We start from the raw sequence: 13923 nt of genomic DNA, 5'->3' as shown, positions 1-13923 counted from the left end.
AGCATTTAGCTTACGGTAGTCCACGCAAAAACGTATTTCCCCATCTGGTTTGGGAACTAGAACCACTGGAGATGCCCATGCACTTTCAGAGGGGCGGATTACCCCCATCTGTAACATATCCTGGATCTCCCGTTCTATAGCAGTTTTAGCTTGAGGAGACACCCGGTAAGGTTGGACCCTAATTGGGTGAGCATTACCTGTGTCAATGGAGTGGTATGCCCGTTCAGTCAGTCCTGGGGTGGCTGAGAACGTTGGCGCGTAGCTAGTGCACAGCTCCTGAATCTGCTGTCGCTGCATATGCCCAAGGGTCATGGAGAGGTTCACCTCTTCCACACCACCAGCACATTTCCCTTCGTAGTAAACACCTTCGGGCCACCCAGCGTCGTCTCCTCCGTGGGCTGTAAACTGACAAACCTTTAATTCTCTGGAATAAAAGGGCTTTAGAGAATTAATATGGTACACCTTAGGCTTTCGGTTGGAGGAGGGGAATGCTATGAGATAATTAACAGCTCCCAGGCGCTCCTGGACCGTGAATGGCCCTTCCCACGATGCTTCCATTTTATGGGCCTGGAGTGCCCTTAAGACCATGACCTGGTCTCCTACTTTGAAGGAACGCTCTCTGGCATGTTTATCATACCAGGCTTTTTGCTCTTTTTGAGCATCCTGTAAGTTTTCTCTAGCAAGGGCTAAAGAGGTTCGGAGGGTGTTTTGTAGGTTGGTTACAAAGTCCAGAATGTTAGTTCCTGGAGAAGGTGTAAATCCCTCCCATTGCTGCTTCACCAACTGCAATGGCCCCTTAACCTCACGGCCATATACAAGTTCAAATGGGGAAAACCCTAAACTGGGATGTGGTACAGCTCTGTAGGCAAAGAGCAACTGCTGCAACACTAGGTCCCAATCATTGGAGTGCTCATTTACAAATTTACGTATCATGGCCCCCAAAGTTCCATTAAACTTCTCCACCATGCCATTTGTTTGATGGTGGTAAGGAGTGGCAACCAAGTGATTTACCCCATGAGCTTCCCAAAGGTTTTTCATAGTTCCTGCCAGGAAATTAGTCCCTGCATCTGTGAGGATGTCGGAGGGCCAACCTACCCTGGCAAAAATGTCTGCTAGTGCCTGGCACACACTTTTAGCCCTGGTGTTGCTTAGAGCTACTGCTTCTGGCCATCGGGTGGCAAAATCCATGAAAGTCAGTATGTACTGCTTTCCTTTGGGTGTCTTTTTCGGAAAAGGACCCAGAATATCCACAGCTACTCGCTGAAATGGAACTTCAATGATGGGGAGTGGCTGGAGAGGGGCTTTGACCTGGTCTTGGGGTTTTCCCACTCTTTGGCACACCTCACAAGACTGGACATAGGTAGAAACATCCTTGCCCATTCCCTCCCAGTGGAATGACCCCCCCAAACGGTCTTTGGTCCTGTTCACCCCAGCATGGCCACTAGGGTGATCATGGGCTAAGCTCAAGAGCTTGGCCCGGCATTTAGTTGGAACTACCAACTGTCTCTGAGGATGCCAGTCTTCCTGGTGTCCACCAGAAAGAGTTTCCTTGTATAAAAGTCCTCTTTCTACAACAAACCTGGATCGATTAGAAGAGCTGAGAGGCGGTGGGTTGCTCCGTGCCGCCGTCCAAGCTCTCTGGAGGCTTTCATCTGCTTCCTGTTCGGTCTGGAACTGTTCCCTTGATGCTGGAGACATCAGTTCCTCATGGGATTGTGGACCTAGGCTTGGTCCCTCTGGAAGCAATATAGGGGATGGAGCTGTTTCTGTTGACTGTGAACCGCTCTCCGCTGGTGCACTATGTTGGGATTCAGGCTCCGGCTGAGCCTCTTGTGTAGGGTCATCGGCTGCTGCCAGTTCAGGTTCGGTGGGGCCCTCTGGTGTTGAGGTTGCAAGTACTGGATTCAGTGCTGACACGGGGTCTGGTGTTGGTTGTTCGGCTGGTTCCGGTTCTAGGACTGGTTCCGTCTGGGTCTCTGGGACTGGATCCACTACTGCTGTTGCAGACATTGGCCTGGGGTCCGGGTCCATCACCTCTGACTGGGTCCTGATAGAAGTTTCCGGAACAGAGCTAGGCCTCACGGCTTGTTTAGCCTGGCTGCGGGTGACCATTCCCACCCTCTTGGCCTGCTTCACATGATTGGCCAAGTCTTCCCCCAACAGCATGGGGATGGGATAATCATCATAGACTGCAAAAGTCCACATTCCTGACCAGCCCTTGTACTGGACAGGCAACTTGGCTGTAGGCAAATTGAAAGAGTTGGACTTGAAGGGTTGAATCGTCACTTGGATCTCTGGGTTGATTAAATTGGGGTCCACTAAGGAAGCATGGATAGCTGACACTTGTGTTCCGGTGTCCCTCCACGCGGTGACCTTCTTCCCGCCCACACTCACAGTTTCCCTCCGCTCCAAGGGTATCTGGGAGGTATCTGGGCCTGTGGACCTCTGGTGTGATTCCGGTGCAATGAACTGTAATCTGTTGGGGTTCTTGGGGCAGTTGGCCTTTACATGCCCCAGCTCGTTACACTTAAAACATCGTCCAGCTGACGGGTCACTGGGGCGAGGAGGGTTGCTGGAGAACGGGGTGGTGGGACGATAAGGGGTCTGGAGGGTTCTTTGGGAGGTAGGTGGGGCTTTGGGCGGCCCCCGGTAATAGGGTGTGGTCTGGGGTGGTCCCTTCTGGTCTCCACTCCAACTGCGACCAGTTTTCTTCTTCTCTGCCACCTCTACCCATCTGGCTCCAATCTCTCCTGCCTCGATTACAGTTTTGGGCTTCCCGTCTAGGATGTATCTTTCTATTTCCTCAGGAACACCCTCTAAGAATTGTTCCATTTGCATTAGGAAGGGCAAATTTACTGGAGATTCAACACTTGCTCCTGATATCCAGGCATCCCAATGTTTCACAATGTGGTAGGCATGTCGGGTAAATGACATGTCTGGTTTCCACCTTAGGGCTCTGAACCTCCGACGAGACTGCTCGGGTGTTATCCCCATTCTGACTCTCGCCTTGGATTTAAACAGTTCATACTTGTTCATGTGTTCTTTAGGCATTTCAGCTGCCACCTCAGCTAAGGGTCCACTGAGCTGCGGCCTCAGCTCTACCATGTATTGGTCAGTAGAGATGTTGTACCCAAGGCAGGCCCTTTCGAAGTTTTCTAAGAAGGCCTCAGTATCATCACCTGCCTTGTAGGTGGGGAACTTTCTGGGATGGGAAGTGGAGAAGGATTGCTAGGGTTTGTTGGTATATTCTGCTGGGCCTTTATCCTCTCCACCTCCTCCACATGCTTCCTCTCTTTTTCCTTCTCCTCCTCCACATGCTTCCTTGCCTCCATTTCCCTCTTGTGGGCAGCCTCCTGTACCTCCTTCTCCAGCCGCATGAGTTCTCTTTGTTTTTCCTCAGCCTGAAATTTGGCTAATTCCAGCTGTGGTCGAGCTGAGGATTTGGTCATTCTAACCTCTCTGTTTTTAACTAACTTTACACCCGAGGTTTAGAAATAAACAAACAAAACGTGGCTGTAAAATTTTGCTGGGCTGGAATAGAATACCTATTCTCTGATAGTGACTGTCAGCCTACAGAAAAAGACAATTCCCTTGTCTCTGCTCTGGGCCCAAATTAAAGCAAAAAACCTCCAACTACTTGGAAACCTGCTTACCCAGCCCAAAGAAAAAGCAAATGGGTAGAACACACACCCCCTATTTACTTTTAGGAAGAAAAGAAAAAAAAACCTCTGGGTTGGAAGACTGTGAATTTCCCTGCAGGAGTTAAGTACCCTGCCTCCAGGCAAAGAAAACCTGCAATTCACAAGAGAATCCCCTTTTGTCTCTGCTTGGCCACAAAGCAGAGAAAAAACAATCTGCTTTCAGTTTCAACTGCTTTCTGGACTTCCTTTCCAAAGGAAAAAAAATTTCTTTTTAAAATCTGTATTTCTAGTTCAAAAAATCTCAACTGGATCTCAAAATGATTTCAGGTTAATCCCACCACTGTGCCACCATGTCAAGGTTCCTCCCCCACTCTGAACTCTAGGGTACAGATGTGGGGACCTGCATGAAAAACCTCCTAAGGTTATCTTTACCAGCTTAGGTCAAAACTTCCCCATGGTACAAAATATTCCCCCCGTTGTCCTTGGCCTGGCCGCTACCACCACCAAACTAATACTGGTTACTGGGGAAGAGCTGTTTGGACGCGTCTTTCCCCCCAAAATACTTCCCAAAACCCTGCACCCCACTTCCTGGACAAGGTTTGGTAAAAAGCCTCACCAATTTGCCTAGGTGACTACAGACCCAGACCCTTGGATCTTAAGAACAATGAACAATCCTCCCAACACTTGCACCCCCCCTTTCCTGGGAAATGTTGGATAAAAAGCCTCACCAATTTGCATAGGTGACCACAGACCCAAACCCTTGGATCTGAGAACAATGAAAAAGCATTCCGTTTTCTACAAGAAGACTTTTAATAAAAAATAGAAGTAAATAGAAATAAAGAAATCCCCCCTGTAAAATCAGGATGGTAGATATCTTACAGGGTAATTAGATTCCAAAACATAGAGAACCCCTCTAGGCAAAACCTTAAGTTACAAAAAAGATACACAGACAGAAATAGTTATTCTATTCAGCACAATGCTTTTCTCAGCCATTTAAAGAAATCATAATCTAACACATACCTAGCTAGATTACTTACTAAAAGTTCTAAGACTCCATTCCTGTTCTGTCCCTGGCAAGAGCAGCATACAGACAGACACAGACCCTTTGTTTCTCTCCCTCCTCCCAGCTTTTGAAAGTATCTTGTCTCCTCCTTGGTCATTTTGGTCAGGTGCCAGCGAGGTTACCTTTAGCTTCTTAACCCTTTACAGGTGAGAGGAGCTTTCCCCTGGCCAGGAGGGATTTCAAAGGGGTTTACCCTTCCCTTTATATTTATGACAGGAGCCCATAGGAACACCCCATCCAAACATATTAGGAGGTGCAGGAAACTTCTCCCCTGTGAAATGTAGGAACTACACATCTTTGCAGGTTTAGCATAGCAGGACTCCCTACAGCACAGCTTAGAAAGTGTGCAATAGCCTACCCTCAACCTCTAAGCATCTTTATTGGTAGCCCATGCACACTGCACTACACTTTATTATGCAGATAAGTTAGTCATGAATGCATGCACAGCAAGTCTTTCCTTACCTGTGCGCTTTATGAATTTAGCAAAAAAGACATATAAAGCCTACTGCATAGCTGCAGCAAGCAGTTCGCAAAGGTTTTTTTAACTCAGTTAAACCAAAACCATTTTTCACCAGAACACTTTATCCTATTGTGTGCCGCAATATTGGAGATTTCCTATCTGCTTCCTTGGAGTCTCCCTATTTGATGAGGTGAGAGGAGGATTTGACCCTTAGTAAAACAGGGATTTCATTTTTGGAAATATTAACTGAAGAAAAAAATAGTGTTTTGCCCAGAAAGTTTAAAAGAATTCTCTACAAAAGCAACAAGCAATAACAATATTCTTCTAGGCAGTTTTCACCCATTGGCACTAAACCAGAGCTCATCACTTAAAGCCAATTTATCCATCTAAGTGGAGAAATTAGATCTGTACAATACAAATGTACAGAACGGTGAACCACAAGGCATGAGCTACAATGATTTGACAAAGAGAATTTTAACAGGAGTTAGACAGGAGAGCAGGGATAAAAGTAGCTTTTAATGCTGACTAAAAATGCAGTACTTTTCCTGCATGCATTTCTTTTATATCAGTGCAGGTGGAGAGAGATGATGTTGTGATTAAAGTAGATTGCAAATATTGTTATTATTATGCATTATTTGTATTACCACCATGCCTAAGAACCCTAATCATGGACAAGAACCCCACTGTGTTGGGTGCTGCACAAACACAGAACAAAAAATGGTCCCTGCCCCAAAAAGCTTACAATCTAAGTATAACATGAGACAATAGATGGATACAGACAGACAAACAAGGGAGTACAAGAAAACTCAAGAAATCCTGAGACAATATTTGTCAGCATGATAAGTCGTGGTCTCAGCACACAAGCAACTTAACTATTGTCACATTTTTTGTAGGCATCACAGAAATGGAGAGTTTTGAAGAAGGGTAATGAGTAAGTTTTGTGGATGTTTATAGGGAGCTCCTCCCAAGTATGAGGGGCAGCCTGGGAGAAAATATGAAGGTGCTTGTTTGAAAATGTAACAAGAGGGCAGTGGAGACTGGTGTCATGGCCCCATCGATGAGAATCAACATCTAAGTAGGGAATGAGAGACAATAGGTATCGTGGGGATAGACTGTGAAGAGCCTTGAAAATTAAGAGAAGAGGAGCCAGTAGAAGGATGTAAAGCAGTGGTGGGCAACCTGCGGCCTGCGGGCCACATGTGGTCCCTCAGGGTAATCTGATGGCGAGCTGCAAGGCAGTTTGTTTACATTAACCATCGCAGGCATGGCCGCCCGCAGCTCCCAGTGGCCACACTTCATCATTCCCAGTCGGTGGAACCATGGTAACTGGGAGCTGCGGGCAGCTGTGACTGCAGATGGTCAGTGTAAACAAACTGTCTCGTGGCCCACCAACGGATTACCCTAATGCGCCACAAGGGGCCAGCAAGCCGCAGGTTGCCCACCACTGATGTAAAGAGAGGGGTGACAAGGAAAATGATTTTTGCAGTAGAATTCTGAATGGACATAAGATTGCATTTGTCAAGGCCAGAGAGAAGGATGTTGCAGTAATCAAGACATGAGATGATGAAAGCGGGGAGGAAAATTTTAGGTCTGAAAGATGTTATGCAAAAAGAATTGTTCAAGTTTTAGACATAGTCTGGATAATGAGGACCTTGAGAGAGGTCAAAGTCACAGATGCTTCCCAGGTTATGGGCATGAGTAACAGGCAGTGGAATTGTCCACAGTGATCAAGAAAGGAGGTAGTATAGAGGACTTGAGGGGTGGGGGGATTAAGAGCTCTATTTTAGCCCATATGGAGTTTGAGCCAACAGATAGGACATCCATAAAGAGCTGTCTGAGAGAAAGGCCGAGATTTTTGTTTGGGCAAAAGGAGACAGGTCTGGAGCAAAGAAGTAGATCTCTGAGATGCTAGTTGAATTGTTTTTATATAATGCCTAGCATTATGGGGCCTCAGTCTCAGCTAAGTTGTCTAGGTGCTACTGTAATACAAATAGTAGGAAAGAACATAAGATAAGACTGGCCATATTGGGTCAGATCAATGGTCCATCTAACCCAGTATCCTGTCTTCTGACAGTGGCCAATGCCAAATGCTTCAGAGGGAATAAACAGAACAGGCAAGTGATCCATTCCCTGTCATACACTCCCAGCTTCTCACAAACAGAGGCTAGGGACACTCAGAGCATGGTGTGGCATCCCTGTCCATCCTGGCTAATAGCCATTGATGGATGTATCCTACAGGAACTTATCTAGTTTTTTTAATCCTATTATAGTTTTGGCCTTCACAACATCCCCAGGCAAAGAGTTCCAGAGGTTTACTGTGTGTTGTGTGGAGAAGTACTTCCCTTTGTTTGTTTTAAACTGCTGTCTGCTAATTTCATTGGGTGACGCCTATCTCTTGTGTTATGAGGAGTAAATAACATTTATTCACTTTCTTCACGTCAGTCAAGATTGTATAGACCTCTATCATATCTCCCCTTAGTTGTCTCTTTTCCAAGATGAAAACTCCCAGTCTTTTTAATCTCTCCTCACTCGGAAGCTGTTCCATACCCCTAATCTTTTTTGTTGCTCTTCTCTGTATCTTTTCCAATTCCAGTATATATTTTTTGAGATGGGGTGACCACATCTGCATGCAGTATTCAAGATGTGGATGTACCATGGATTTATATAGCGGCATTATGATATTTTCTGTCTTATTATCTATCCCTATTTTTAAGGTTCCTAACATTCTGTTTGCTTTTTCAGTTGCCTCTGCACATTGAGTGGATGTTTTCAGAGAACTATCCACAATGACTCCAAGATCTCTTTCTTGAGTGATAACAGCTAATTTAGAGACCATCACTTTGTATGTATAATTGAGATTATGTTTTCCAGTGTGTATTACTTTGCATTTATCACCACTGAATTTTATTTGTCATTTTGTTGTCCAGTCATCCAGGTTTGTAAGATCCCTTTGTAACGCTTTGCAGTCTGCTTTGGACTTAACTGCTTACTTTTCTTAAGAGCCTTTGGTGAGGGACCTTGTTAAAGACTTTCTGAAAGTGTAAGTACACTATATTCACTGGTTTACCCTTGTCCCCATGTTTGTTGCCTCCCTCAAAGAAATCTAATGGATTAGTGAGGCATAATTTCCCTTTACAAAAACCATGTTGACTCTTCCCCAACAAATCATGTTCATATATATGTCTAATCATTCTGTTCTTTACTATAGTTTCAACCAATTTGCCTGGCACTAAAGTAATGCTTACCGGCCTGTAATTGCCAGGATGGCCTTTTTTTTCAAAAATTTGTGTCACATTAGCTATCCTCCAGTCATCTGGTACAGAAGCTGATATACATGATAGGTTACATACCACAGTTACTAGTTCTGCAATTTAATATTTGAGTTCCTTCAGAACTTTTGGGTGAATCCATCTGGTCCTGCTGACTTATTACTGTTTAGTTTATCAGTTTCTTCGAAAACCTCCTCCAATGACACCTCCATCTGGGACAGTTCCTCAGATTTGTCACCTAAAAAGAAAGGCTTAGGTGTGGGAATCTCCCTCACATCCTCTGCAGAAAAGACCAATGCAAAGAATTCACTTAGCTTCTCTGCAAGGGCCTTGTCTTCCTTTATTGCTCCTTTAGCACCTCAATAGCCCAGTGCTTCAACGATTATTTAGCAGGCTTCCTGCTTCTGATGTACTTAAAAAAAATTTGCTGTTACATTTTGACTCTTTGGCTAGTTGCTCTTCAATTCTATTTTGGCCTGTCTAATTATACTTTTACACTTGCCTTGCCCTGTTAATGTGTTATTAACAGAGACATCATGACTGTCTTGAAAGACTTATTGTGCATGCCTCTTTCCTGGGTCATTTGGCAGAATGCTAATCCCTTTGACTTAGAAATCAGATTTTCTACTATGCATTTGCTGAAGCTGCAGAAATGTTTTGTAAAAGTAAAGTTAAATTTTAAAGTTAAAGTTAAAGTTACAGTTAAATCTTCACATGGTTGTTTTGTTTTGTTGTCAGTAATTTTTTTTTAATTAGGAAGAACAATCATAGAAAGTGTAATTGAAGAAGCAGATGCATTTCTGATTCATAGAAGAACAGAAGGAGGAAGGAGGGGGCAGAAGATTTACATGGAGGGCAGCACCCTGCCTTATTGATAGGGCCCTACCAAATTCACGTCTATTTTGGTCAATTTCATGGTCATTGTGTTTTTTAAATCGTAAATTTCATGATTTCAGCTATTTAAATATTAAATTTCACGATGTTGTAATTGTAGGAATCCTGACCCAAAAAGGCGCTGGGGGGGTCGCAAGGTTATTGTAGGGGGAGTTGTGGAGCTGCTACCCTTACTTCTACGCTGTCGCTGGCAGTGCTGCTGCCCTCAGAGCTGGAGAGCGGCGGCTGCTGGCCGGGAGCCCAGCTCTGAAGGCAGAGCCACCGCCAGCAGCAGCGCAGAAGTAAGGATGAGATGGTACGGTGTTGCCACCCTGACTTCTGCACTGCTGCCCACCCAGCTGGGCCCTCAGCCAGCAGCCGCCACTCTCCAGCCGCCCAGCTCTGAAGGCAGCAGGGCAGAAGTAACGGTGGCCTGGTATGACATTGCCACCCTTACTTCTGTGCTGCTGCTGGTTGGGCACCTGACCAACAGCCACCGCTCTCTGGCCACCCAGCTCTGAAGGCAGCGCAGAAGTAAGGGTGGCAATACCACAACCCCCCTAAAATAATCTTGCGACCCCCCCCCCGCAAACTCCCTTTTGGGTCAGGACCCCCAATTTGAGAAACACTCATTTCCCCCATGAAATCTGTATAGTATACAGTAAAAGCACACAAAAGACCAGATTTCACGGGTGGAGACCAGATTTCATGGTCCATGTTGTGTTTTTTATGGCCGTGAATTTGGTAGGGCCCTACATATGGATATTGTTTTTTTCTTCTGGGACTTTTGGTCATTAATTTCAGGGTCTTTTTCCATTGCAGTTGTTAAGTTGGTGCAACAGTTGTTAAAACACCTCCAGCCTGATTCTGATCGATTTAAATAAATCAGGAGTAACCTCACTGAAGTTTTGCTAGTGTAAAATTGTTGTGTAATCCCAAGGAGGCTTATTATCATTTATGTTGCAATAATTTCCTGTTGACTAGGGGAATCATAAAAGTAATTAGTCACATTTCTTCTGTAAAGCGACATTTTAAATTAAGCTATTGAGTTAATTGGGGTTTCTTGTTTTTTTTGCTCCTTAGAGCCAGGCAATGGGACATTCAGTCAGGTGGAAGGCTCAAGCCTCTATCAGACCTGCCCTCTTTCCAACCATCTTAATTAGAAGCTCTGTCCCAGGAAATCATCAAAGGGAATCAGCTTGCTCTGGATACACCACAAAGTGAATACTGTATTGAGAAGAGAAATATTACTGACAAAAATAGAGGAATGTAGCCTTCCACCTGGTTGAGTGTGTCATGCCCTATGCAGTGAGAAACAATAGATACCACAGTTAGCTTACATATTTGATCTTTCTCTATCTAAAGATATAATCTATCTACATCTATTAAAGCTGGTTGAAAAAAAATGGCTGGAATATAATAGCTCCAGATGGAACTTCTGGAAAGACTAAAAGCCGAGAATACCAATACCCTAGGGGTTAGGGTCTTTGCCCAGCATATAAACAGGTTCAAATCCCTGGTCCAAATCAAATAGAGCAATCACTGAGATGGCACTCTGGTTTTCATGATCAATTTTTAAAGGTCTTGTTTTCTTTCCACATCAGGACAAAACAAAACAAAAATCAAAACCTTTTTCATTAAATGGAATTGTTGTTTTCTGGCCAGCCCTAATATCTATAATATAAACATTTTAATTTGAAATCACATCAGTTAATATTAGTCACAAGGCCAATTTACAGCCACAGAACTATTTCCTTAAGACTCTGAGAAATAGACCTCATAGAGGGAAACAGCATATCTGGGACATCAGCCCTGAGATATAGTGTAAATTATTGCTTTCTTCAAACCGGCCAACATTGCTGCTGGATCCTCACAAGTGCTGGCTTTTCAAAGGAGTCACCACTGGGGAAAAGGAGTGGGATGGTGCTGGCTCCTGAAAGGAACAGGTATCAGCTGCAGGAATCAAGAGCTTACATGGTGCAGATTTTGCACTGTTTCTTCTGAAGGGCTGATATTGGCAGCTAGGGAGAGAGATGGTGCTATCTCGACAAAGGAGGCCAGCAGTGGCTAAAGAGGGAAGGCAGGAATCAATGCTATCACAGAGGAACAGAAGGAAGTCACAGGGTGTACAAAGTCAGCACATGAAGAGGAGGGAGGGTCAAAAATTAACTCTGGAGATGTTAAATAAAAATCCCCCAAATTCATAAAACAATTATTGACTGACAGCAGAGGTAATAATGATAAAATTTGTCTCTGAGGGAAAATAGTTCACGTGACCAAATCTCATGAAAAGGTGTATGTATATACAGTATTTCTATGTTAGATTCACCAAAATGACATTTTCACTAGCCTAAATTACTTAAGTAAATTATTTTCTAAACCTCAGTGGTATGTGTCTGTCCAGCAGAATGCTGGAAGCTAATATGTATTCAGTGATGATAATAATTATTTTTAAAATCCTTCAAGACCTGGATACATATGAAGTTAAAGTAATCTCTTAAAAAATCTTGTTCTGGAAATGTTCTTTTCTAAGTCAGCTCTGATAAGCTTGTTGAAGACTTTTATTCAGCAATGATACAGGTAGAAGAACTAGTTTGTTCATATAAAAATGTAGTACACCCACTAAAAACTGCACATCTTTTAGATTTTGTTGTTCTCTGAGCACAACATATAATATGCTTTGTAAATTGAAGCATACAACATCCATGTTCCTTGAACCAGCAAGAATACCAAGCTATTCACTGATGATACAGTGACCCTCTGATATTGTGATTCACATCATCCATCAACTGAAATTATTAAATCTGTATTAGCTACTGTCCCAGGTTCTAGTGAGCACCCCTTCCTGACCACCTACTAGGACTGCTGTGAGGGGAATCCAAGCCTCTGTGCTCTGGATTTCTTGGGGTGTACTATGCTTCTGGAGCCTGAATGGAGTCAAGCCACTGTTCTGTTCCCAGGGTCCATAGGCACGCTCTTAGGGTGCAGACCTTCTATCTGGCAACCCCCTCTGAGGGTTGGAACCCGCTGTCCGACTGCCTAGCCCCTCCTGGTGCAGCACTGACCCTTCAGACTCCCCAGTGCTTAAACATATCCGTCTCCCAAATGCCATCTCAAAGATGTGAAGCTTCTGGTTTACAGTTCAATTCTCTCCGGGGCACGCAGAAGTTGTAAATCAATAAACACATACACATACATTTTGCTCAGGGTCTAACACCTTTGTGCATTTTTATACTTAAATGTACAAAGCATTGGAGAGTACAGATCATACAAAACCGTAAGCATTAGCTGCATGCCCCTCCTTCAGTTTTCTAACCACTCCGGGGCATTCTTGGGCTGGGGTCCAAGTCCCTTGGGTTGTCCAGCGTTCTTGGAACCATCTGGCCTCAAGAAAGTGGACAAGGCCTGTCTCCACCATGAAACTGCTACTTGCTGGGTGATCTCTTTCTCCTGGAACGCCTTACTCAGCTTCTGTGATTTGCTGTCTCTCACCTCACACTTTCTCTCCCTGTCAGGCCCTGGGCCCCCTGTTCCTGTGTGTTTCTTTATTGTGTATCCCTCTTAGTCACCTGACCTCTTTTGTTCTCCTGTTAATTTTCCAGTGCAGCTATCTTCCCCCTCCCTCCATAGGAATCAGCTAAACTATTTTTTTTAAGGATAGAGCTACCTTTTTTTGGATAACCTTTGTGAGATCAAAGTACCGAAATGAACCTTTGTATTTCCTTTTGTATCTGTCTGATGTATACATGCGATAGAACCTGTCAGCAATGGTGGATCCACATACACATAGGCACTCATAATACAGCAGTTTTTCATAATAAAAATTCACAATAATGTGATGGGTATGCTGCTCACTCATAACACCCCCTCACCACTTCTTTTTATATCTATGTTTACTTCCCTATATGTAGGACTTTATATATATAAATACTGAATCTCCTGTTGTTACCTATAGCCCCTACGGCTCTAATCTCTCTAAATTACTTTCCAGTTTGTCTCTTCCTTTCCTGGTGTTTGCTAGGTCTCCAATCTTGGTGTAATTTGCAAATTTCATTGTGGTTGAATTTATACCAACAAAGCACCTTACAGACATGAAACATCTATGCAGAGTGCAGGGAGGTGCTTGGAGTTCCCTATTTTTAGTGTAGCTGGACCCCTCCAAAAATAAGGAAATCTTGAGAGTCCTGGTCTAGGGCACCACTTGCAACAAATATTGCTTGAAGACTGACGATGCCTTTCCACTATTTTAGAAGCCGTTCCACAGACCACACTCAAGTAATACAAAAGCCACTGTTTCGGCACAAATGTCTAGAAGACTGGTCCAAAATACAGCAACTTATTCTAGTGTTATTACAGAACTAGATTGTACTTTTTAGTCACTGGTTCGCTGGGCTGCAAGAGGAATTGTGTTCCAGTTGTCACTCAAAATCCCTCCTGGAATTCCCAGGACAGGAAGAGCATGCCTACTGCACCAACCCCCTCAGGACCATGAACCACACATTCCCATCCAGGGTTGTGCTGGCAATCCAAAGGCAGGCAGGGCTATGGACCTATTTCTGTTTCAAATGGATTGACTAGGCCCCCTACTGGATTGACTAGGCCCCCTACTGGTCATGA

The sequence above is a fragment of the Caretta caretta genome, chromosome 1 (assembly GCF_965140235.1).
Source record: "Caretta caretta isolate rCarCar2 chromosome 1, rCarCar1.hap1, whole genome shotgun sequence".
NCBI lineage: Eukaryota > Metazoa > Chordata > Testudines > Cheloniidae > Caretta > Caretta caretta.
The sequence above is the reverse complement of the archived record's forward strand: the minus strand, read 5'-3'. Positions refer to the sequence as shown.